Source organism: Amblyraja radiata, chromosome 6 (assembly GCF_010909765.2).
Source record: "Amblyraja radiata isolate CabotCenter1 chromosome 6, sAmbRad1.1.pri, whole genome shotgun sequence".
NCBI classification, from domain to species: Eukaryota; Metazoa; Chordata; class Chondrichthyes; order Rajiformes; family Rajidae; genus Amblyraja; species Amblyraja radiata.
Window position 1 is genome coordinate 42593286 of NC_045961.1, and position 24098 is coordinate 42617383.

Genomic DNA, 24098 nt, shown 5'->3' on the forward strand with positions numbered 1-24098 from the left:
GGAAAATTCATCATTAGGACAGACAATTGTGTGCCTCCTTAAAATATCAGATGCTACAATCAATAACAAACAGCACAAAGGATATATAATCAAGTGTTAGGTAGAATATTGAATTTGTTGTCAAATCAAATCCATATAGCATTGCTTCTAGATGCAAGAAAATATTGGATTGAAGAAGGCCGATGAAAGCAATAGAATCAAAATATAAAATGATTGTATAGATAATTTTAAATTACTGGCAGTAATTAAAATATAAAGCGATAAGACTCCACACGTGTAAAGTTGCCAAAGTTTAGGACAAAAAGCAACATTAATGAGGTACTTACATTGAATTGTATAACCATCATAAATTCTACTGGGATTCATCTCAGTACTGGTCAAACCGCATCTGGAGTATTGTGAGCAGTTTTGGGCCCCACATCTGAGGAGGAATGTGCTGGCGTTGGTGAGGATCCAGAGGAGGTTTACGATAATGATCCTGGAGATGATGGGCGTTTGACGGCAATGGACGTGTACTTGCTGGAGTTTTGAAGGATGAGGGGACCCCTCATTGAAACTTACCGAATAATGAAAGGCCTGGATAGAATGTGTATGGAGAGGATGTTTCCACTATTGGGAGAGTTTAGGAACGGAGGCAGCCTCAGAATTAAAGGATGTACCTTTAGGAAAGAGTTGAAGAGGAATTTCTTTAGTCAGAGGGTGGTGAATCTGTGGAATTCATTGTCATAAGAATTGTCAGGTTGTCAGGAATGAGAAAAGGGCAATCAGTGCATCAAAAAGTCAAGGCGTATAGAGGCAGACAGAAAATGGCATGGTGGCATTATTTCATGTCTGTCTTCAATAGTGATTTAACGTTGTAAACGAGTTTGCGTAATAAAAACTTGAAAGCTTTATCTTTCAGTGTCCGTTAATTATCTTTAGTTTTGCATCACCTATTTGTGCAGTATTAATAAATCACACTTATTGTAATTAATTGTGTTATTAGAAAATGGATTAATGCTGTAACAGTTGCTGTCACTGTAACTGTCTATCTTTCCAAAATATTGTTGAAATTTAAGATGAAAAATAATGAGACAGTTCACAAATTAATTGAAATCTGGAACTGAAATTTATTTTAAAGCTTAAGCTATATTAAAATCAACTTGAAAAGGCAAGTGAATAAGACAGACATGATGGACCTGAATTTTTCATTGCAGTTTTTAAAGCTTTATTCTTTTTGCAAGGTATGTAGTAATATTGGGCTCTCTTCATTTCATGATAAAGCATTCAAGGCAAATTCTCAATTCAGTTGATACACAAGCAGATATACTTTCCTGCAAGGTCTATGTGTTACAGTGAATACATTCCCACGCCCTTCCTAAAACAGAGAATCAGAGAGGAATCAAAACATCACTACTACTGCCCAACAGTGCAAGTGGCTCCATTCTGAATTGTACGATTCATCATCTCATTGTGTGGTGGAAATACACGTTGAACTTCCAGAGAGTTGGAACAAAAAAGAACTCAGAGGAAGCCGTAGTAAAGTTTACGTCTAATTAATTCTGTTTCACTGTAGTTTGGCATAAATCCTTGATTTCCGGCAGATATCTGCCATGCTTACTCTCAAACAAAAGATATAATTTCACTAAATGTAGACATTACCTCACAGGCTGTTATTTAATTCTCTTGTTTCTCAACTCACCACTTCTTTTCCCTTTTTTTTTAAATGATAGCTTATTTTATCTTTTGGAATTGTTAGCCACCTCACTTTTACATTCCAATTTCTCCTTACAAACTACTTTGAAAGCGAGCATGGGCAGATCCAGCATATCTTGTGAAAGAAATATGGAGTATAGAGTAAGTTAGCATATTGATATATTTGTCACAAGAAAATATGAAATAGCAGCAGTTGATGTGAATAATTATTCACAGCCAAATAATCATTGTGGGAACTTTCTATCCAAAAAAAGACAAATTTGAAGAAAAGTAGCACAGTAAATTTGTGATTGAAGGAAAATTCTATTTTCACATGAAAAATCATGAGAAATCATTTTCCTTTATTTACTAATTTCTGCAAATTAAGAAATAATTTGTAAATGCATTCTGAATTGATAGTTACCATTTAGTTTGCAAAAGAATGTACTTTCTCACTTAAGATCAACTTATGATCGTAGAAAATGGTTTATAAATATATTTTTCTCTTGATCACAATGCTCAGATTCTGGTACTGGAAATGGAACAATTTTCTGATGCAGCATTGTTGAATTAAATTATAACCACATCCTTAAACACTTTACTGCACTATGAGCAGAAATTCAGAAAGGATGTTCTGCAGAATATCTGACAGCTGCATTTGAGACAAGCCAAATTTGGTATTGTTTGCTGGATATGTTTACTGACCTTAAACCTCTGGTAGAACGGCTTTCTTATATTTTAATTTAGACTGGATAAACCATGTAACCTTCATGTTTGTTACCTTCACTAACTTTACTGTACCATTCTACTGTGTTTTTTTTAAATTGCTGTTTTTTCCTTTTTCCTTCCTCCCACAATATGTAATATGTAAAAGAATATGTGATTCTGTTCCATTCTCTTTGTAGTTTATTGTTTGTTTGGTTGTTCTTTGCACAAAGTCCACGAGCATTGCCACTTTTCATTTCACTGCACATCATGTATGTGTATGTGACGAGTAAACTTGACTTGACTTGTTGGTGTTTAGGCATGATTTATTAAGCAAGACTTTGACTGACAGCGAATTGTTGGTGTTTATAGGACTGTAAAGATGCATACAGTAAATATTTCTGTCATTTTGGCTGCTGGAAAACTTGTCAACAAAAGTTTTGAGCTGAATTTGAGAGAGCAAGTCTTATTCACCACCCAAGGTAAATTTGCGATGATTGGTCTAAACTCTGGATTTGTCATTTTGGCAAAATGACATCTGAATGCAAATGAGCCTTTGTGCTCAAATGGCAGCAGATGATTTATTATGATGGTAATTGTTATGACCATCGTTAATATGTCAAATAATCAGTAATGCAATAGTTCAATCTTATTTGTCATGTACTGAGGTACAGTGAGATTCATTTTTGTATACAGTTCTGTACAAATATCACTATATATAAGAACCTGGATACACCCGAGATAAGCATCTCAGAAACAGTACAAGTATAGAGCAGTAGTACACTGAGACGGTATACCTGATCATAAATGCCTGGCAGTGTTGCAGGGTCGACCTGGCCAGAATGGCGCCAGGTCCAGCCGAGCCCAGGCTGCTGCAGGTCCTTAGCAGCCCACTCCACCGTTGAGGCACTACACTGCCTCCCGCAGACGGTCCTCTGTTCCGACTCTGACTTCCTCCTCTCTGCTCCATGGGGCGAGCAGGATGGGCTCAGCGGCTTCCCTATCTGGGCAGGTTTTGGAATCCACAGCGGGCGAGCTAGACCTGATGTCGGGCATGGCCGCGGCACACCGGGGCAACCTTCAATTTAAGTCAAATCAAGTTGAGATTATTGCCGTGTCAGGTACAACGAAAATCTTGCTTGCAGCAGTATCACAAGTACATAGACACGCAACACACAACACACAAAACATGGATAATGCAGGACAGTGAAAAGAAAACGACTGTGCAAAACGACATTTGTGCAAAACACAATTAGAAAAACAAGTCTATGACAGTGCCAGACGTGCATTCTTTTGCTAAATTAGGATTAGGGTAATGCAAATCAGTTCAGAAACGTGATGTTTGTGGTAAACTAGCTATTCCTGAAGCTGGTGGTGTGGAATATAAGGCTTCTGTACTCCTGCCCGATGGCAGTGACAAGAAGAGGGCATATCCCCGGTGGTGGGGATCCATGATGATAGTTGTCATCTATTTAAAGCAGCCCCTCATGCAAAAGTTTTCAATGGTGTGATGGGCTGTGCCCCTGGACCGGGCAGAATATACCAGTCTCTGCAGCCTCTTGTGTTCCTGTGTTGGAATTGCTGTATTAGTTCATGATACAGCCAGTCAAGATAATTTCTACCATGCACCTCTAAAGGTTTGTTAGGGTGTTTGGTGATATGCCAAATGTTTTTAAACTTCAAAGAAAGCATGGCGCTCCTTCAATGGACCCACCAATAAAAACCGACATTTGGTCTTGCGACTTGTCCACTCTGTAGTCATTAACTCCTTGGTCTTGTTAATGATGAGCAAGAGGTTGTTGTTGTAACACCTCTCAACCAGTTGTTCAATCTCTCTCCTGTATGCTGACTCATCATCACCTGTGATTCGGCCAACAACAATGGTGTCGTTGGTGAATTAACAGACGGCATTGGCACTGTGCTTAACTACACAGTCATGGGTACAAAGAGAGTACAACAGAGGGGTCAGAACGCAGCCTTGAAGTGCACTTGTGTTGATGGTCAAATGAGGTTATGTTATTACCGATATGCACTGATTGAGGCCTGTCGATTAGGAAGTCAAGAATCCAGATGAAAATACCACTGCCGTCGCAAGAGGCAGCAACTCCCCCTCCCCTCCCCACCACCGGGTCTACCTTCATTCTCTTATTTAAATCACATTCAATCTGCCTCCATGGACTACATAAAAAATAGATTGAGAAAAGTTCAAACAGACAATAGGTGCAAGAGTAGGCCATTCGGCCCTTCGAGCCAGCACCACCATTCGCTGTGATCATGGCTGATCATCCACAATCAGTACCCCATTCCTGCCTTCTCCCCATGTCCCTTAACACCTCTAACTTTAAGAGCTCTATCTAACTCTCTCTTGAAAGCATACAGTGAATTGGCCTCCACTGCCCTCTGAGGCAGAGAATTCCACAGATTCACAACTCTCACGGTTCTAAATGGCCAACCCCTTATACTTCAACTGTGGCCCCTGGTTCTGGACTCCCCCAACATCTGGAACAGGTTTCCTGCCTCGAGCATGTCCAATTCCTTAATAATCTTATATGTTTCAATAAGATCCCCTCTCATCCTTCTAAATTCTAGTGAAAACAAGCCCAGTCACTCCATTCTTTCAACATATGGCAGTCCCGCCATCCCGGGAATTAACCTCGTGAACCTACGCTGCACTCCCTCAATAGCAAGAATGTCCTTCCTCAAATTTGGAGATGAAAATTGCACACAATACTTCAGGTGTGGTCTCACTAGGGCCCTGTACAACTGCAGAAGAACCTCTTTGCTCCTATACTCAAAGAGCTTCAAATTCCTGGGCGTGCAAATCTCTGAAGATCTTTCCTGGTCCGAGAACACTGATGCAATCATAAAGAAATCACATCAGCGCCTCTACTTCCTGAGAAGATTACGGAGAGTCGTTTTGTCAAGGACGACTCTCTCTAACTTCTACAGGTGCACTGTAGAGAGCATGCTGACTGGTTGCATCGTGGCTTGGTTCGGAAACTTGAGCGCCCTGGAGCGGAAAAGACTACAAAAAGTAGTAAACACTGTCCAGACCATCATCGGCTCTGACCTCCCATCCATCGAGGGGATCTATCACAGTCGCTGCCTCAAAAAGGCTGGAAGCATCATGAAGGACCCACACCATCCGGGCCATACACTCATCTCCCCACTACCTTCAGGTAGAAGGTACAGGAGCCTGAAGACTGCAATGACCAGGTTCAGGAATAGCTACTTCCCCACAGCCATCATGCTATTAAACTCGGCTCGGACAAAACTCTGAACATTAATAGTCCATAATCTGTTTATTTGCACTTTATCAGTTTATTTATTCATGTGTGTATATCTTTATACAATGGTATATGGTCACACTGATCTGTTCTGTATTCGTGCCTACTATGTTCTGGTGTGCTAAAGCAAAGCAAGAATTTTATTGTCCTATCAGGGACACATGACAATAAACTCTCTTGAACTTGAACTCTTGAACTCCTCTTGTTATGAAGGCCAACATGCCATTAGCTTTCTTCGTTGCCTGCTGTACCTGCATGCTTACTTTCAGTGACTGATGAACAAGGACACCCAGATCTCGTTGTACTTCCCCTTTACCTAACTTGACACCATTCGGATAATAACCTGCCTTCCTGTTCTTGCCACCAAAGTGGATAACCTCACCTTTATCCACATTAAACTGCATCTGCCATGCATCTGCCCACTCACCCAACCTGTCCAAGTCACTCTGCATCCTAATGGTATTCTCCTCACAGTTCACATTGTCACCTAGCTTTCTGTCATCTGCAAATTTGCTAATGTTACTTTTAATCCAATCATCTAAATCATTAATGTATATTGTAAATAGCTGCGGTCCCAGAACTGAGCCTTGCAGTACCCCACTAGTCACTGCCTGCCATTCTGAAAGGGACACGTTAATCCCTGCTCTTTGTTTCCTGTCTGCCAACCAATTTTCTATCCAAGTCAGTACCCAACCCCCAAACCATGTGCTTTAATTTTGCCCATTAATCTCCTGTGGGACCTTATCAAAGGCTTTCTGAAAGTCCAGGTACACTACATCCACTGCTCTCCCTTGTCCATTTTCCTAGTTACATCCTCAAAAAATTCCAGAAGATTAGTCAAGCATGATTTCCCCTTCGTAAATCAATGCTGACTCGGACTGATCCTGTTACTGCTATCCAAATGTGCCGCAATTTCATCTTTTATGATTGACTCCAGCATCTTCTCCACCACCGATGTCAGGCCAACTGGTCTATAATTCCCTGTTATCTCTCTCCCTCCTTTCTTAAAAAGTGGGATAACATTAGCTACCTTCCAATCCACAGGAACTGATCCTGAATCTATAGAACATTGGAAAATGATCACCAATGCGTCCACAATTTCTAGAGCCACTTCCTTAAGTACCCTGGGATGCAGACCATCAGGCCCTGAGGATTTATCAGTCTTCAGTCCCATCAGTCTACCCAACACCATTTCCTGCCTAATGTGAATTTCCTTCATTTCCTCCGTCACCCTGGGTCCTCTGGCCACGAGTACATCTGGGAGATTGTGTCTTCCTTAATGAAGACAGATCCAAAGTACCTGTTCAACCCGTCTGCCATTTCCTTGTTCCCCATAATAAATTCACCTGTTTCTGTCTTCAAGGGACCCACATTTGTCTTAACTAATTTTTTCCGCTTCACATACCTAAAGAAGCTTTTACTATCCTCCTTAATATTCTTGGCTGGCTTACCTTCATACCTCATCTTTTTTCCCCCGTATTGCCTTTTTAGTCATCTTCTGTTGCTCTTTAAAAGTTTCCCAATCCTCTGGCTTCCCGCTCATCTTTGCTATGTTATACTTCTCTTTTATTTTTATACTGTCCTTTACTTCCCTTGTCAGCCACGGTTGCCTCTTACTCCCCTTAGAATCTTTATTCCTCTTTGGAATGAACTGATCCTGCACCTTCTGTATTCTTCTCAGAAATACCTGCCATTGTTGTTCCACTGTCATCCCTGCTAGGGTCTCATTCCAGTCAACTTTGGCCAGCTCCTCCCTCATGGCTCCATAGTCCCCTCTGCTCAACTGTAACACTGACACTTCCGATTTTCCCTTTTCCCTCTCAAATTGTAGATTAAAACTTATCATATTATGGTCACCACCTCCTAATGGCTCCTTTACCTTGAGTTCCCTTATCAAATCCGGTTCTTTACACAACACTAAATCCAGAATCGCCTTCTCCCTGGTAGGCTCCAATACAAGCTGCTCTCAGAATTCATCTCGGAGGCACTCCACAAACTCCCTTTCTTGGGGTCCAGTTCCAACCTGATTTTCCCAGTCGACCTGCATGTTGAAATCTCCCATAACAACCGTAGCATTACCTTTGCGACATGCCAATTTTAACTCTTGATTCAACTTGCACTCTATATGCAGGCTACTGTTTGGGGGACTGTAGATAACTCCCATTAGGGCCTTTTTACCCTTACAATTCCTCAGTTCTATCCCTACTGACTCTACATCTCCTGATTCTATGTCACCCCTCGCAAGGGACTGAATTTCATTCCTTATCAACAGAGCTACCCCACCCCCACTGCCCACCTGTCTGTCTTTTTGATAGGACATATACCCCTGAATATTCAGTTCCCAGCCCTGCTCCTCTTGCAGCCATGTCTCTGTAATTACCACAACATCATACTTGTTAATTTCTATCTGAGCCTCAAGCTCATCCACTTTATTTCTAATACTTTGTGCATTCATATATAATACTTTTGATCTATTACTCACCTCACCTTTCACATCAATTCCTATTTCACTTGCCAATACTCTCCTATCCCTTTGTGAGCTTCCTGCCCTGTTAATTCTGGTGTCTTTCTTAACTTTTCCTCTACTCTCTTTCCCCTTTAACTCCATCCTTGTATTTCCAATTTGTCTCCCTCCCCCCCCAACTATTTAGTTTGAACCCACCCATGTAGCAGTGGCAAACTTGCCTGCCAGAATGCTGGTTCCCCGCCTGTTAAGGTGTAACCTGTCCCTTTTGTACAGGTAATGTGAGTAGACGATATAAGAAGATATTGTTGAAGAACATGGTTTTGTCAGTCATTATCTTAAGCTGCAATAATCACAGAATTATCATAATAGAAACTAACATTTCAGAGGGAACTCCTTTTGATTACATAGCAGCTGTGGTTTCACACTTTTCACTTTGACTCTTTTAAATATTCAAAATGTCTCAGGCAATCATGTTTCAAGATTCATCATTGAAGAGGTAATTTGGTAACCTGTAAAATGTTATGCTATTAGGTTTCTTCTATGGGTAAGCACCTTAATTAGTATTTCCTTTGAGGGACAGAAGGGAAAGCTAGAGGTTTCTTCACCTGTGTGGTAGCACACACTATTTTGTGATAGTCCAAAGAATAAATAAGTGAAGTGATAGGGTCAGGTGTCATGTCTACTTTCTTGATAGTCATAGGTATAGGTGATTATATGGCAAGAGGTAAAGAATGAGGATGGGACACATGTAGATTCAAATAATTTGCTAAATGAATAATGACTTAAATTTGAACGATGTTATATAAAAACTATTTTTGTACTATTCTGAAGAAGGGTCCCAACCAAAAACATCACATATCCATTTTCTCCAGATATGCTGAGCTACCCCAGCACTTTGTGTCTATTTATTTACCTATTTTGCAATCACAGAAATAAATAAAGCTTATAATATGTGATTATGTTTGATTTTTATTTGTTTCATGAATTAATATATTTTTGTCATAAGGAAAACACAGAGCGAAGTACAAAACGTAGTTTAGTCACCTTAAAAGCTCCATTTCTATTGATCAATGGGTGATAACAATGCTGCCACTATTGTAATGCAGCATTTACATTTGACGCCCAATTATTTTTTGATCTCTTAGTTGGTGACTGCGAAATTCAATACGTTGGCAATTGTAAATGGAAATAAAACAATTGGCAACAATAATTATCGCAACCTCTGACTACTGGTCCACAATTACTTTATCTCGTATGCTGATATTTGCTGTACTGGCAGCAGGATATTTACATTAGTTATTTTCTTCTCTGCGTCTGAAAGCAGAAACCTGTAAATATTTGTTACATTACACAGGTCTGGAGTTAGTCATCTTTAATTGTAACACATAGTATAGCGGTACAGCAGGTTGCTAGTTGTTAATTCATCATCACCGCTTCCAAGACTACCTAATGTAGGAAGTGGGTGCTAATATAAAGCATACAGTAAGGTGGGGTTAATGATGCTACTCTACTATGATTGGTTCACATGCAATAACCAATCTACATCCTTCCCCGTAAAGAGTAAATATAGTTAAGCACATATAAGACGCGCAAATTTAAACATACTCGCCGTATCTGTCAGGCGGTCTACTAATACGACCCGAACGCATACGGACCAACCCCTCTCCCTCCGTACCAGAAAAGTTAGTGGGGGATGGAGGCAGTGAACCCGGAAGGGAGAGAGCGGCTGGGGGCAATTTAGGCGACCCATAGGGTGAGCATGCAGGAGAGGTAGTGACGTTGTTAGACAGGACCGCTGGTCGTGGCGGAGAACGGGACATGCTGGGACTAGAGATAGCAGCAGCAGCAGACGGTTTAAACATCAGAGGTGGAGCAAAGGGATCGTCTGGTGGCAGACGAGGTTCTTTTACAAGCAGCAAATGTTGGCGACTCCATCGGTACAGAGCACCATCGACGTTGACAAGGTAGGAGCGGGGTTCCTTAGACGGGCCGACCACGAAACCTAGAAGGGAATGTCCCAGAGTAGTCTGCCATCGGACGACGTGGCCCTGCAGTAGCGGTTTCAGCGGTTTACAGGACCTGGCATAGGATCGTTTCTGGATGTTGTGTTTCTCCTGGATGCGCTTCTGGACCGCAGCTGGTTTAAACACCTGTGGCACCAGCTCCTGCTGGGCAATTGGTATCGGAGGTCGTGTTGTCCTCTACATCAGGCATTGGGCTGGTGAGCCTAGGACCCCGTCTCTTGTAGGTGAAGCATTTTATTCTTTTTCGTCGATGTCACAAACTGTTTTACAAAACATTAACTCACATGAGAGAGCAGGAAAAATATGTTTCACTCTCAGCAAGATAACATTTCATGTACATATGTCCTTCTACTGGTTTTGTTGAGAGAAAAAGTTCTGTGATTAATCACTTCCATCGTTGATTATGCTAACAAATACATGTGACTGGCTCAATTATTTTTCTTCAACACAACAAAAAATATAAATCAAAACACTAATGTAACAGGATGTTTTATAAAAGCATTAACGACTGCCATAGCTTTGCAATAAAATACCGCTCAAAATTTGTGCCATCATAAAACCACTTTTCAGATTCAGTTGCATTGCAAATTAGTGCAATAATAGGAAAGCTTCCTCTTAATATTTTGAGTGGGTAGATATGATTGCACTGAAATAACCAGTTTTAATATTAAGGAAAACCAGATGCTGGCTTACTCCTGCGCTTTGTGTCTTTTTTTGTATCTCAGCGGTTCAGACAGCATCTCTGAAGAACATGGAGAGGTAACATTTCAGGTTGGGACCTTTCTTCAGAGTGCAAAATCTTTTCAAGATATGTCTAACTTGAAGAGGTTATCCTCCTCTCTCCGACGGGTGTTCTGTGAAACCCACTCTCACTGCTCCCCCTCTGTGAGTTTGAAGAAGTGTCCCAACCCAAAACCTCACCTATCCATGTTCTCCAGAGATGCTGCCTGACCCCACCTGAGTTACTCCAGCACTTTGGATCAAGTTTTAGTGTTAGCTTTGCTCAGAGATTTCATTGCGAGTTAGCTGATGGCAATTTCATGTCAAAAACTAAATTATATTGGGTAACAATTCACAGAGTACCGAAGGGTGCAAAGTCCCATATTTCAGGTTGAATATTAAACTTCTCATAGTCCCAGATGGCTGAGAGGAATTGAGAACTTGTTAGGTGCTCTAATCAGCATCCATCCTTTAAACACTTAATCTAGATTATTTGGAAATATTTTTCATTGATTTTTGTACTTTGAAAATTGACTTCTTTGTTTGACAATATAATAAATATTACTTCAGAAAAGGACTTTATTGGCTGGGGATCATTTTGAAGGTATTGTATCAGTGCAATTTCTTTCTTTCAAAACAAACTACAGTTACTGAAAGTGCAAAGTAGAATCATTACCTTAGATAAAACATTCAGAACTGACACAAAAAAGATAAGCAATCTCCTTTCCAGGGTGAAAAGAGTTAAAAATAAAAAGAGGGAGGAAAGCCGTCAGCAAATAGTTCAAGTCAAAGCAAAGCCAAATTCACCTTCCAAAGGCCTGAAGGAGATCCAAGATCTTGATTAATGACATGAATGACCATTCCTATGTAGCAGTCAAGGTTATGATGGGAGTAAAATTAAAATGGAATATTAGAAATATGTAAGTCTTATGATCTTCATAAAAATTAAATGTCTAAGATGGGATTGTTCTGCTGAGCATTGGCATAGATCTAAGGGATTTCTTTATCATAATAAGTATGTAAATCAAATAATTATGCACTGCTACCCTACACAGCTGAGTGTTGATTGAGTCCACATGATCTCTCTTCTGAAGTATACAAGCCTACTCCGCACTCTGCTTAATGGAGTGAATAATTCTACACAGGTGCACTTGACTTTCAGTTTCAAGTCATGATGTTGCTTCATATTTCCAGCAACAGACTTTCAGTTTCATTTGTTTATCTCTAAAAATTATTGAAATTTCCAAAATTGACAGAGGCACTTGTTCATGTTAAATCAAAAGTAAGTTATTCTAAATTCTGGATATCTGGAATTTTATCAAATTAAGCAAATAAATCAAATAGGTCAGGCAACAGGAGATATTCCACTTATCAGTCACTTTCCTCTTCGTTCATGTTGTATTACCTACTGGGAATTTTATATACTTCTTGTTTTATTTCAGATTCCCAGCAGCTGCAATGATTTGCTTTTTGCTTTATTGTTTAATTTGTCAACTCATCTTCACATGATAGCCATTTGTCTGAGAAGATGCTACTACTGAGTTGTACAAATGTCTGCATTATGTACATTTTTTTCACGACAATGTTCATTCACAGTGAAGATTGCAAACCAGTTCTTGGGATGTCATAAATGGTCAGTATTGACCTTTAATAGTTATAGAGTCATACAGCGTGGAAACATGCCATATAGCCCAACTTGCCTACACTGACCAACATGTTCCACTTGCCTGCGTTTGGCCTCTAAACCTATCCTATCCATGTACCTGTCTAAATGGTTCTTAAACATTGCGATAGTAACTATCTCCTCCAGCAGCTCGTTCCATACACTCACCATGCTTTGTGTGAAAAAGCTACCCATCAGCTTCCTATTAAATCTATCCCCCCTCACCTTAAACCAGTCCTCAGGTTCTCGGTTTCCCTACTCTAGGCAAGAGACACTGTGCGTCAACCTAACCTATTCCTCTCATGAATTTGCACACCTCTATAAGATCACTCCTCGAGTCCTGGCAACATCCTCATAAATCTTCTCTGCAGCCTTTCCAGCTTGATAATATCTTTCCTATAACATTGTGCCCAGAACTGAATACAATACTCTAAATGCGGCCTCACCAACATCTATAACTGTAACATGACCTCGCAACTTCTATATTCAATACTCTGACTGATGAAGGACAATACACTAAAAACCTTTTTGACCACTCTATCTACCTGTGATGCCGCTTTCAACAAACCATGTACATGCATTCCTAGATCCCTCTGCTCTACAACATTACCCAGAGACCTACCATTCACTGTGTAGGTCCTGCCCACGTTAGTCTTCCCACAATGCAAAACCACTCATTTCTCTGCATTATATTCCATCAACCATTCCTCAGCCCACCTGCCCAACCGATCAAGTTGCTGCTGCAATTTTTGACAACCATCTTCACTATCTACAGTACCACCCATGTTTGTGTCATCTGCAAACTTGTTTGTGTCATCCGCAAACTTGGTTAAAGTTATTTAACTCTGCTACCTAAGTCAGCTGAAATATTAAGATTTTATTAAACAAGGGTATTAAGGGTTACAGAGCCAGGAGTTAAGATACAGATCAGCCTTTGTTTAATGTAATGGCAGAACAGTCCACTCTGTTCTAATGTTTCAGCAACATAGCAGGCAATTTCCTAGCCACTGGACTGAATACAGTAACCTTTAATACTTAATGAGTTTAAAAAGTTTATGTAGCTCTGGAAATAAAGTTTACTTTATTTAGCTCCAAATAAAACAGTTAAAAGCTTTCCTATTGGTTATTAAGCATTAATTGAACAGTTTACCTAAATTTAAAAAAAGTAATGTAGTAACATTATTGTCATAGTCATAGAGTATTACAGCAGGGAAACATGCCCTTTGATCCTCATCCATGCCCAGCAAGATGCACATTTCCCTCTAAACCTTTCCTAATCATGTATCCGAGTATCTTTTAAATGCTGTTATAGTATCTGTCTCAACTACCTCCTCTCGTAGCTCATTCCATATACCCACCACCCACTGTGTGAAAAAAATGTCCCTTAGGGTTCATATTAAATCTTGTCCCTCTCACCTTAAACATATATATGTCTTCTTGTTTTTGACTCCTGTACCCTGGTTCAAAGACTCTGTGCATTCACCCTATCTATTCCCCTCGTGATTTTATGTGGCTCTAAATGATCACCCCTCAGTCTCCGGTGCTCCAATAAATAAAAATCCTTATTGTGCAGATTATTAGCTTAATTTTGGTATAAACGTTAGCAGGTAATATATAATAAACATATTTATTAACAATAAATATCAGTAATATAAATAGTGATATAAAATAGTAATATTTATAGTGTAGGGAGACACTGCAGATGCTGGTTTAATTCTAAGATAGACGATAAAAGCTGGAGTGACTCAGCGTGTCTGGTAGGTTAGAAGGGTCTCGACCCGAAACGTTATCCATTCCTTCTCTCCAGAGATGTTGCCTGCCCCGCTGAGTTACTCCAGCTTTTTGTGTCTATCTTCAGTAATATTTATAGTGCTACTATAACAGTATATAATAATAGTATATACCATTATTACATCATCCTCCTATTGATAATAGTTTATAATAGTATATAGTTGTACTACATTAATACACGTCTGGTACACTTTACAATACTCTCTACAGTAGTCTGTATGATGAGGGAGATTCCATGCAATGTTTAAAGAACTGTCAAATGCCATGTGAGAAGGAGGGATCATGCAAAAATGAACAGAAAGGAAGAACAGCTGGGGACGAAACTAAATGCTAAACGCCACATTGTGGTTGGAAATGCATTAATGCAAAGGTTTTGTTTTTTTGGCTGGAGGGTGGAGGAGGCCAGCTCCTGGTCTCCCTGGTCTGTCTCCCTGTCCCGCCACCGCCACCGCTCTCTCTCCCTTTTGTTCCCGGTCCTGGCAGCTCGTGGCGATGGGAATGGGGATGGGAGGGCGCAGCGCGTGCGCAGTCGGGCGATTCCTGGCGCAGGCAGTTTGACCTCATCCCGGGAGCAGGAGAAGGAGGGAGAGGGAGGGAGAAGGAGGGAAAGAAAGTCCAGCCGGGATCGGCCGCTCCGGCAGCGGGAGGAGGAGGAGAGAGAGGGAGAGGGACGGGAACGGGAACGAAAAGGGAGGCTGAGAAAGACGGAGCCAGGACGTGGGAGTGGAGCGGACCCGACAAGACAAGACCCGGCGCGGTGAGGCGACACGAAGGGAAGGTGAGTGAGTGAGTGAGTGCCGGCGGTGCGGGAGATGCGGGCACCCGGTGCCGCTGCCGCTGCGGCCTCTCCGCTGCAGGGCCCGGCCCCCGGGGCTCACCCGGCGATGCCTGCCACACACCGGGGCTCGAGTGAGTGGCAGCGGGAAACCGGGCGTGCCCTCGCCCTGGGCTGCGAGGAATTCAAGCAGGGAGATGCACCCTACATTGAGTGACAAAAGCAACACAGCACAACAAATTCATTACAAAGTGCAACTTGCTTTGGGGTTGACTCCCTCATTTTTAATGTTGAGTTTTAATCTATAGGTCTCGGGAGCAATGAAAAGCCATTCGCATTGTATTTCAGATGTGTTGTCTGAATAGCAAAACTACCCACACACAGAGTTTTCAGGAATGGCAATGTTTAACCCAGTGTGTCGTTCTGGTCATCCTCCCCCCCCCCCCCTTTAATTTCCTTTCGTTGAGTTCCACAATAATACAGAATGCTTTCACCTGGATCCATGAAAACCTAACATTTGATGATGGTCTAATTTAAGAAGGTGATAATTTAGTGAGCAATTAATGTCTAGTGAAAAATGATAGGTTGGACAGGGAGATATTGAACAATCAAGAATGGAGGTAACACAAGCTTAGATCGTATTAGGATAAATTCATACATAAAAGTCGAGGTCCTCGACAAGAGGTTGAAAGCAACAGTTCCAATTTTTAGTTTTCTTAAGTAGCATAGGTCTGATTGCATATGGCTTGAAAATGACCCCAGAGAATTTCTGGTCAATGTGTTAAAAGTATTGGATGCCTTTACTTATTTTATGATGAGTTACAACTTTATTTATTCATAAGCTTTTGTGGTCATCTCGTTATAAGTCAGTCGCTACATAAGTAGTTGCTTTTCCTACCAAGATGCAGTCTGCAAGAGGAAATTGCTTTGCATGTTATTAAAATCCATTGGGTCAATACCAGTGAATGAAGCACTTCTGAAAGTAATATTTCACAATTGACATATACTTTGGGGCTATATTGATTAATGACTATCTTTTTTGGAAGTATATTATCCTAAGGTTTTCTTTCAGTAAGAAAACCTCAGTATAATATATCAGGATATAATCAACTGCCCCGACAGCCTCCTGTGCACCTATGCAGATTGTCACCATTGTGGACGTCAAATTGAACTTCCTGAGAGTCAACCCATGGAAACCGACAGGCCCTGATGGAGTTCCCAGTCATGGGCTCAGAACTAGAACAGACCAATTAGCGGGAGTATTCATGGATGACTTTAATATCTCCCTGTTCCAATCTGATGTTGCCATCTGCTTTGTGGTCTACTGTCATCTTGGTGTCAAAGAAAAACAAGCTAGTGTGCCTTAATGACTACTGCTGTGACATACATCATCATAAGGTACTTTGAAAAGCTGGTCCTGGTGCACATCAATTCTAACTTCTAGTCAGCTTTAAATCCAATGCAATTTACCTATCGCCACACACCATCTCATTAGCCCTGCACTCATCACAGGAACATCTGGATAACAAGGATATCAGATTCCTACTTATTGTTTATAGTGCTGCCTTCAGCACCATAATTCAACCAAACTCAACCCTCAACTCCTAGACCTAGGACTTGGCAACCCCTCTGTAAGTGTATCCTTGAGAGTTGTGAATGCAATCCAGTCCATTATACAGCCTTCTTTCTACACTGCCCCCCAAACAACTCAGTCTACACTTCACTCTGTCTAATGAAAGCAACTAACATAATCGAGGACCAGGCTGGCCACTCTCTTCTCCCTCTCCGGTTGAGCAGAAGATATAAAAACTGAATAGAACGTACAACCAGATTCAAGAATAACTTGTTATCAGACTTTCAAACAGACCTCTCATCAGCCAATCTTTATCTCCCAGTCTTTTTTATCTGCACTTTCTCTGTAGCTGTAACTTTATATTCTACCTTCTATTTATTTTTTTGTTTTTGCACTACTTTGATATATTCCTAAATGGTATGGTTTGCCTGGATGGCAAGCGAAACAAGGTTTTTCCACTGTATCTCAGTAGGCATGACAATGATATACCAATACCTCAAAGCTTCTAGACTGATTAGTCGTTTAATAGAATGAATATTTCTTCTAATCATAAACTTGAAACACTTTTGCCATCTAGGAAATATGAATATCTTTAACATTAGTTTACTTGTATATTGAAGTTCCACAAAGTAAATTTTCTTGTTGGGGAGAGAAAATTGCAGATGCCAAAATTGTTGTAAATGGTTCTGTAGAGAATTTACTATTTCGATCTCAACAAACAGTTAAGTGTTGCATCCAAAAGTTAACAATTGTTTAAAATTGATTGCAGTTTTCGAAAAAAGGAGACATCAGCAGAATTTGAAATTATTACATTCTCGATGTTTGAATCAAGACACTTTGCCTGACCAGACTCGATGGGCTGAATGGTCCAAATCTGCTCCTATGTCTTATGATCTTGTGAGGTTTCCCATGTCTGGTTGTGAACCTACTTTGAAACATTGCATCTTTGCCAATAATTATTGTTTGCCAGAAACTGTTTCCTTCAGCTAAACTGAAGTGAACTTCCATAGAAAGTATAATACCCCATTTATAGAAGCAAATAAGAGCCAAAATGCATAACCTGGCTTCTGTTTTGTCATTGTTGTGAGCCAGAGAAATTTGACTGCAAAGAAGCCCACCTTCTTGGTGAATTTCCAAAACCTGAAGGATGCCAGATGTGGCATCTGCTTTGCTCTCCCATTCCTTTTAATTGGTAGTTCAAAGGACAGATAAACAGTGTCAAGAAGAAAACATGCAAAATAAATTTGTAATTGCTGTTACCAGCTCTTCCACCAGCACTGGATGTTTTCATGACAGTTTAGGATATTGTGGCTCCGTTCCTAATCATAAAAATCTTCCTCTAAATGTGGTGTGCAGCAGCTAAGACATTTGGTTATATTGATTTTTAAATATCGTAACACTTCTATAGTTGCTGCATCGATTTTGGCAGCTTTTGGATGAAATTGGGTGGTTAGCTATTTCATTGCTGACATAGGGATAGCAGTGATGACTCGGGCAGACAAGCTAATGTTACATCTTTCACAATTGTTTGCTTTTATATGCTGAGGAAAAGTCATGGTTTAAAAAAAAATAGCAATTGCATCTAACTAAACAAAAAATCAGGCTGCTTTTTGAAAATGACTGGAGCATAATCCTTTCCCAGGACAGTTTAGTTAGTGAGTGATTGAAATTCCAAGTTTCCCTTTATGTAGTTGCCTCCTGAATTAGTGTATTGAACGCCAAATGTTCTGTTCAATGGCATGGTGAATTAATTCATACTTTTGACTATTTCCTAAATGTACTGTCCTCCCCAAGTTACAACTAGGCTTCGATCCTGAGAATTGCTCATAACCCGAACAGTTCACGAGTGAGATTGTGGTCACCCAGCAATATATTCATATTAAAATGTAGGCCAACCAAGAGCATGGTGTTTAACTTGATCATTAAGATATTGAAGCAAACTAAGTTCCCATTTGGCAAAAGATGTCTGCAGCCTTGCAGTAGTCGTCAAATCCAGCCGGTGTCCCAAATGCTTGCTTGTGTGTATGGGCTATGGATAAATTGCATGTTCATAACTTGGGGAGGACCTGTACACCAGACCTCTGGACTAAGCCTCAATCATGTAGTTCCTGCATTTTGTAGGATGCAGGAAAATGTTTCAAAAGTTCCAATCGTTAGGTAACGTATCGTAGCACTATTTTGTTTTCTATGTGAAAGCAAACTGCTTCTGTTCAGCAATAGTTAAAATGGTAGTGAACGCCATAACAACTTACAAAGACCCATAATTAATTTATTTGCCTCTGTACACCACAATTTGAGATTTGTAATAGAAAAAAAAATCACTTGTGGTTAAAATGTGCATTGTCAGATTTTAATAAAGGCCTTTTTTATACATTTTGGTTTCACCATGTAGAAATTATTGCAGTGTTTATACAGAGTCCCCCCCATTCCAGGGCACCATAATGTTTGGGACACGTGTTTGTAATTGCTCAGGTGTGTTTAATTGCCTCCTTAATGCAGGTATAAGAGAGCTCTGAGCACCTAGTCTTTCCTCCAGTCCTTCCATCACCTTTGGAAACATTTATTGCTGTTTATCAACATGAGGACCAAAGTTGTGCCAATGAAAGTCAAAGAAGTCATTATGAGACTGAGAAACAAGAATAAAACTGTTTATAAAACTGAATAATAACACCAGTCAAACTTTAGGCTTACCAAAATTAACTTTTTGGAACCATTAAGAAGAAAGAGAGCACTGGTGAAAGGGACTGGCAGGCCAAGGACAACATCCACAGCTGATGACAGAAGAATTATCTCTACAATGAAGGAAAATCCCCAAACAACTGTCTGAGAGATCAGAAACACTCTTCAGAAGTCAGGTGTGGATTTGTCAATGACCACTTGAAGACTTCATGAACAGAAATACAGAGGCTATTGCATACGGATGCAAACCACTGGTTAGCTGCAAAAATAGGATGACCAGGTTACAGTTTGCCAAGAAGTACTTAAAAGAGCAATCACAGTTCTAGAAAAAGGTCTTGTGGACAGATGAGATGAACATTAACATATCAGTGATGGCAAGAACAAAGTATGGAGGAGAGAAGGAGCTGTCCAAGATCCAAAGCATACCACCTCATCTGTGAAACATAGTGGTGGGGGTGTTATGGCCTGGGCATGTATGGCTGCTGAAGGTACTGGCTCACTTATCTTCTTTGATGATACAACTGCTAATGGTAGGAGCATAATGAATTCTGAAGTGTATAGACGCATCCTATCTGCTCAAGTTGAAACAAATGCCTCAAAGCTCTTTGGCAGGCGGTTCATTCTACAGCATGACAATGATCCCAAACATACTGCTAAAGCAACATAGGAATTTTTTAAAGCTAACTGGTGATGTCCATGAATCACATTCAAGCAGTCAATTGCATGCAAAGGATATGCAACAAAATCCTCAACATAACTACTTTCATTTCCATGATATTGTCGTGCCCCAAACATTATGGTGCCCTGAAATGGGGGGACTATGTATAAACACTGCTGTAATTTCTACATGGTGAAACCAAAATGTATAAAAATGGCCTTTATTAAAATCTTACAATGTGCACTTTAACCACATGTGATTTTTTTCTATTACAAATCTCAAATTGTGGAGTACAGAGGCAAATAAATAAATGATGTGTCTTTGTCACAAACATTATGGAGGGCACTGTAAATATCCTCCTGAGAATTGATTTACTGCTGAACATTTGACCAGAAATTGTGTTGCATAAATATTTGTGACCAAACCAGCCTTACCAAACCCACTGAATCCAAGTTCTTCTACTTAAATGCATGAGAATTTGAGCACTTAACCATCATGTATATTAGTGATGTCTGAAGAAGGGTTTCGGCCCGAAACGTCGCCTATTTCCTTCGCTCCATAGATGCTGCTGCACCCGCTGAGTTCCTCCAGCAATTTTGTGTACCATCATGTATATTAGGTACACTTTGGAAAATCGATGATCAGGAAAGCTCTTTGAAATGTAAAGAGTGCCTCAGTGCTGTTTAAAAGCTTGTTAAGCATGAGGTATGTATGTAAGAATACCTGATCAGAATACACCTTGCTAAGCACTGGTTGTAGAAGAATAGCTTGATTTACAACAGAGGTGAAGGTCTGCTGGCTAGACACAGTAAATAATTGTGTAGTAAGTACTCCCTCTAAATTCTGCAGAGAATGAATACATGAAAGTGTGGGTCTCGGCACGTGTAAAGGGAACAGCAGGCCAGAATGCAGAAATTTTACATGCACTAAATGTATGCTGTAACTGTAAAATATGGGTTTGCATCATATTGAGACTTTTAAAGCATTCGTACTGCACTATCTTTGATTTTTTGAAGTTTTTATTGAAGTCATTATTTAAAGCTAATGGTATATTCTATATGGTATAAGAACCAGTGCCATAACCTTTAGCTGCATGGTCTTGTCAGTCCTAATGTTGAATGGTATCAATCAGAGGTAAACTTGTGAAATGAAAGTTTCTAGAATTTTGTACTTGCAATAAACTAAACCTTGATGTATTAAAAATTAAATAATGTTCTCAGAAACTGAACCTAAGTAGGTTTGGGAATACTCTAAATAATTTATTACAAAGGTCTAGTGTTTCCACAAAGGAATAAAGGTAGCTGCAACATGATAATCAAGGATGAAGCAAGTTTGGAGTTCCGTTGTTCTAAAATTACAAATGGAGTTTTAAAAATTATTTATTATTGCCATGGATGCTTATTTAAAAAAATGTGGCACAGAAGTATTAAAGGATTTTCCAGCATACAGAAAACACAGACTTTGATCAGTTCAAATAATAGTTATTCCTGCATTGTACCACATACTTTCAGTATTCATATTTTTCTTTCTCTGGTAATTTAAGATTTCATTTGTCATTTTGGTTCATACCTCCTGTAATAGTAATAATAATAATATATTTTATTGTCATTGCACATATGTGCAATGAGATTTGGTAGCTGTGTCTTTTGTCATTCACGAGCCTTTATCTTTCACAATACCAACATAATGGCACAGTACCAGAATTTACTATTTTATGTTCTCCATCTCCTCATTGTTTTTCACTTCACCACTCTCCCTCTCTCTCTCTTCCACCCACCCCCACACCAATACTTTTGCTGCAACTTAAAACTTTTCCTAACTTTTCCCAATGTAGTTTAGACATACAGCATGGAACCAGGCACTTCAGCTCACAGAATCCACATTGATCACCTGCTCGCACTGGTTCTATGTCATCTCATTTTCTCTTCCACTCCTTACACAGTAGGGGCGATATACAAAGGCTGCATGTCTTTGAGATGTGGATGGATACAGGAGCACCTGGAGGAAACCCACAGATAAAACGTAAAACTCCTGTCCACAGCTGTTGCTAAGCCCATTATTTATTTCCATCATTTTCCATTTTTATTTCAAATTAAAAAAATAAAATAATAATTATATAATATAATGTGTACGTATATGTATGTATGTGTATATATATATATGTGTGTGTGTGTGTATATATATATGTTTGTGTGTGTGTATATATATATATGTTTATGTGTGAGTGTTTATGTATGTGTGTTTATGTATGTGTATATGTGTGTGCGTGCATATGTATGTGTGCTTGTATATGTATGTGTGCGTGTATGTGTATGCGTGCGTATGCGTGCGTATGCATGTGTATGCGTGTGTATGCGTGCGTGTATATGCGTGCGTGTATGTGTGTGTATATTATATATGTATGTATATATATTTATATATTATTTTATATAATATATAGATCATATAATATATACACATATATACACACACATATATATATACACATACATACATACACACATATACATACATATACACACATATACATACATATACACGCACATATACATACATATATATATACATACATATATATACATGCACATATACATACATATATATACATACATATACAGACATATATATACATATACATACACACACACACACACACATATACATACATATATATACACACACATATTCATACAAATATATACACACACATATTCATACAAATATATACACAAAAAAATATGAATATGTATATATATATGTGTGTGTGTGTGATTTTTATAATATTTATATTTTGAGATGTGCACTTGGGATCCATGGCTTTTTAATGAAGAAATAGAATACAACTAAGGATGTTACTTTGAATCCATTTAATGACTAAAAAAGGATATTTAACCTCTTTGAAGTGTGTGAACATTGACTGCTTCTCTCTTCTGGATAAGTTCACCACTGTTGAAATGTTCTCAGTAGGCTGGGGCCTTGGTTATTTGAGCCATAGATGGCTTTGACAGTGCTGAAGTAGCCATGCATGTCATAGTTGTTGGTGAATTACTAAATTATTTTTGTCTTTACCTTGCACGATCTGTTCTGTAGATCTTTGGAAAATTGCTTCATATATAATGAGTCAATTCATTAGCTAAATATCATTAATTTTAATGATTGTGATAGTGTTGAACATGTCCTTTCTGAACAACTGAATTGCAATCTTAAAGGGTGATGGAGGAAGGATGAGCAAAGCTTTCCTCCCCCTGCTATCCCTGTCTTAGATAATTGTGGCCAAATGATTTCAACTGCAAGCTTTCATTTTTCAAACTGGACAACAGATTGCCATATTGACTTTGAAGGAGTTCTCCTCCCCTGTCTGGGAGTTCTGCAACTCTCGCTGCTCCCCCCTCTCAGTCTGATGAAGGGTCTTGACCCGAAACATTACCTAATCCTTTTCTCCAGAGATGCTGCCTGACCTGCTGTGTTACTCCAGCATTTTGTCTCTTTGGTCCACAAAATTCACTTGATCTCATTTTAATATTGGTTGACACCAAACGTTTGGATGTATTTCTTCTGTATAATGTTTAATGGCAATAAAATATGAAGAGGAAATAATTGCAGTGAAGAACAGGGAAAAGGATTCTAGTGTTTGAATGTGGTCTACATAATACAGTTTCTGGATTTATTTAACATATTTATGGCTGAACGAACTAAAGTTCTAAGGGCACACAGAAACACGGGGACTTGCAAATTCTCTTCTGAGTCATACGTCATCCTGACTTAAAATGCCCCCAATTGTACATTGTTACTGGATTTTAAATTCTGGAACATGTTATATTCACCACAAGCACTACAGTGTTTCAAGAAGGCTTTTCCACTTGAGGGCAGATAGGAATAGGGTTAAATCCTGACCTTATTAGTAACACCAACAACCATTGCACGAACAGGGAAAGAAAAACAAGTACCATTAAAATGTAATGATTGAAATCTACAGAAAAAATGATGGAAGTATTATTGGATTCATATAACTACTGTTGATTTTGGCATCGATTGTATATAAAAATAACACCAAGGTATTCTGCTAACTGGGAGTTGAGAAA

The 24098-nt window shown here is 39.5% G+C and overlaps 1 protein-coding gene across 1 annotated transcript in view; it reads left to right on the plus strand.

Annotated features, from left to right (window-relative positions):
- The first annotated feature begins 14750 nt into the window (after positions 1–14750).
- Positions 14751–24098, plus strand: part of nck2 (NCK adaptor protein 2) — a 68483-nt gene continuing 59135 nt past the window's right edge. Inside the window, exon 1 of the mRNA XM_033022618.1 lies at positions 14751–15109. The gene's annotated coding sequence lies outside the window, so the exon portion shown is untranslated. The remainder of the gene's footprint in view (positions 15110–24098) is intronic.